Consider the following 3,926-nt stretch of genomic DNA (forward strand, 5'->3'; position numbering starts at 1 on the left):
ATACTCATGATCTCTTCTAATCCCTTTCTTCTTTCTACTTTTCCCCCTTTTCTCTTCGTCCTTCTCTTATCTCCCATCATATCTTCCTAATAAGCATAAACAATGCCTACGAATCAGTAGATGAAGGAGTTAAGGAGAAGCGCCTTTTAATGACAAGCGTGACCTCTGTTGACCTGCTCGGGGGGTCACCGCGAGAGGTTCATGGCCCAGGAGGGTGAGAATTGTCGGGTAAGTCGATCGTGAAGCAATGAAAAATAATGGAATGAAATGTGATGAAAAATAGTGTTCCTGGGATGTGGACAGTAACCTGTTGCGTAAATTACAAAATGTCTGTTTTGTATGATCTAAACACAATTTGATTGATGAGGGAAGCTCTGCATTAAAAAAAATAATAATAATCTGTGTATTTTCTGAGTATGTTTGTGTTCTGTGTGTGTGTGTGTGTGTGTGTGTGTCCATCTGTTCTTAATTTCCCACCCTATTGTGGTCCTCCTCCGTATCACTCGTATCAATCGAAACGATTTGGTAAACGCCTGGTTGACCTGTGTTGACCTCCGCGGGACGCCACAATGGGGTCGCGTGGGACACTATAGAGAGTGAAAATTCCTCTTTAAAAGTATCTTGGGAGAATCAGACAATTCGGGGACGAAAATAGACAATGATAATGATGAAGCTTCACGGGAGGTCAACAAAGGTCATTCCAGTTAAGTAAAATGCGGCTACAGTATTACAAATACTTGTTTATGATTATACAAAATCTTCTTTTCAAATATAAGCACTATTCAGACACATTTTCCTTGATGGCTCGTTATTCTAGATCAATTTTCTTAAACAACTTCTTTTAAAATTTACCTTCCTTCTCCTTTATATTTGCCATTCTTGTTTTCTTTTGTTGTCTCCCTTCTTTCTTCCCTTCTCATCGGTCTCTCGTATCGCCCTGTCCATCGCCCTAATAAGCATAAACAAAGCTTATCAATCAGTAGATCAGTAAGTCAAAGGAGAGCATCTTTTGATACAAGCGTGACCCGTGTTGACCTGAGCAGGGGTCACCGCGACGGGCCGAGGGACAGGTTGGAGAAGGTGCCGGAAATTGGGTCTGGGTGGACTCTGTTGCTCGAGTTCGATAGGATTTATTTATGGCCAGAATTTTATTTGGATTTTAATCAGCTGAGGTTCAGTGCAAATATAGCAAAAGTACGTGCGTGTACCTGTATGTGTCCGAACTTCCTTTGCATACCCCCCCCCCCCCCCCCTCATCGTTCACCTGTCACAACAGATCGTTATCCTCCTCATCACAGGTATCACATTCGGCATCTGAAGATACAAGGGAAGCGACGATTTGACCTGCGGTGACCTGGCCGGGCGCCGCCGAGGTCGCGTGGCCGATAAGACCTGCGTCAATGAAATCGGAGAATCAGGTGTATTTCCCAAGATTACATCTCCGATCGATGCCATTCGAACGACGCTGTCGACGGAAGAGCAAACGAGGCCATGGAAGACATAAACTCTGCTTAGTTGTAAAATCCCGATGACACAATCTCATTTCCTCCATCGCTGGGTTATTTTTCCTCGCGTTTTGGAAGGGAATTTTTTTTATTTCGAAACCTTTATGCGTTTGTCCCATACCCTAAGAATGACATCGATTTATAACATTATAACATCAAAATGTTTTTCAGGTCTTCCTATTTTCCTGGCTTCAGGAAGGGTAAACACAGTGGTTGTTTCTAATTTCCTGCCTTGAGGTTCCTGTTTCCACGCAATGACAACGCTTAAACATCGTAATGTTTCTCAGTGGCACTCGTCCTCGCTGACTCTTCTAAAAAAAATCCAAAAATGTATAGAATGATAGCTATTTACTGCCCCCCCCCCCCCCCCCCACCTCGATTGTGGTCAGGCTCAAGCCACGTATCACTTGGGCATCTCGAGGGTCAAGTGAAGCGATTTGGTAAACGCCTGTTTGACCTGTGTTGACCTCCGCGGGACGCCACAATGGGGTCGCGTGGGACACTATGGGCTGAGAGAGTAAAAAATTCCCGTTTTTAAATAATCAGAGAAAAAATTTTGGGGGAAAAAAATAGCCAATATAAGATGAAGTTTCCCCGGGGGAGGTAAAAAAAGGGTTTCCTTTAATTTTAAATACACCAAAAAATTAAAAATTCTTGTTTATATTATAAAAAAAAACCCCTCTTTTATTATTAAAAAATTGTTTTTTTCAAAAATTAAAAGGAATTAATTTCAAAAAAATTTATAAAAAAAAATTTTCTTTTTCCTTTTTCCTACAAATGTTTTTTTTTCCCTCTTTGTTTCCCCCCCCAAAAACCCTCTATCGGCCTTTAAAAACCCATAAACAAAGCTTATAAAACCCATAGATCAGTAATTAAAGAAAAGAAATTTTTTTAATAAAAGGCGGACCCGTGTTGACCTGAGCAGGGGTCACCGCGACGGGCCGAGAGACAGGTTGGAGAAGTTGCCGGAAATAGGAAATTGTTGCTTTAATAATTAATTAATATAATGATATATCCAAAATCGTATTTTCTATAAAGATATAAACTACTACTCAAGGATTCTTATCGCAATATTCTGTTGAAAATTCAAATATATTTTTTTAAATAAGAAAAAACTGCATTTGGTATATGTATGTGCATGTATATTAGTGAAGAGTGTGTGCGTTTTAGTGTGTCATTTTGCGGCTCGTATGCATGCGAGTGTGCGTGTGTTCGAACCTCATTTATACCCCCCCCCCCCCCCCGCCCTCATCGTTCACCTGTCACAACAGATCGTTATCCTCCTCATCACAGGTATCACTTTCGGCATCTGAAGATACAAGGGAAGCGACGAGTTGACCTGCGGAGCCCTGGCTGGCCGCGACATGGAAAAAGGGAAATCATAAGATCAGGTGTTCCTTAGAAGATTACATTCCAGATTGCTGTCATTGAATAATAATAATGATAAGTGTAAAAGAGGCCATTAATGCCCTGATGACACGATCGCATTGTTGCCATCGCTGTTTGTACTGTACTCTAAGAATGATGTTTATTTTCGTCTCTACCTTCAGAATCGTTTGCAAGCCTTGGTCTGTTTAAGCTTCAGGAGGGATAACTCGCACTGAATTCTTTCCATGCTTCTTGCTTCCTGTTTCCATGCATTGGCATCGCAAAATCATCTTTCAAAATAGACACTAGCAGATATTAGCAAAATATTTACTCCCTCCCTCCCCCCGCGATGCGCTCAGCCTGAAGCCACGTATCCGTTCGGCATCTCGAGAGTCAAGGGAAGCGATTTGGCGAACGACTGGTGACCTGTGTTGACCTCCGCGGGGCGTCGCCAAGGGGCGCGTGGGACGCCGTAGACTGCGAGCGAAAGGCCTTCATGATATCAGGAGGAAATCGCGATATCTGGAGATAACCTTCGGACGACGATGAGGATGATGACGGGTCATCAAAGGTCATTAAAGGTCAGGCTCTCTTGCTCATTCCTTCACTCCCCCTTCTCTCGCTTATTCTCTGCTTCCCTCGCTCATTCACTAATTCACCCATTCTTTGATCCCCATTTCTCTTTCACGTTCTTCTTTCTCAATCAGTCATCCATTCCATTTTTTTATTATCTCTCTCTCTCTCTCTCTCTCTCTCTCTCTCACTCTCATCTCACATCCTCTCTCTCTCTCTTTCTTTCTTTCTCTCTCCTCTCGAATTCTTACTCTCTCTCTCTCTCTCATCTTCTCCACTCTCCTCTCGCACACTCCCTCTGCTCACTCACTCGTCTCACTCTTACTCTCTCTCTCTTTCCTCTCTCTCTCTCTCTTCTCTCATCGCTCCTCTCTCACTTCTTTCTCTCTCTCACTCTCTCTCTCACTCTCCTCTCTCTTTCTCGTCTCTCCTTCTCTCTCTCTCTCTCTCTCCACTCTAACTCACTCTCATCTCTCTCTT

This window comes from Penaeus chinensis, chromosome 42, assembly GCF_019202785.1.
Source record: "Penaeus chinensis breed Huanghai No. 1 chromosome 42, ASM1920278v2, whole genome shotgun sequence".
NCBI lineage: Eukaryota > Metazoa > Arthropoda > Malacostraca > Decapoda > Penaeidae > Penaeus > Penaeus chinensis.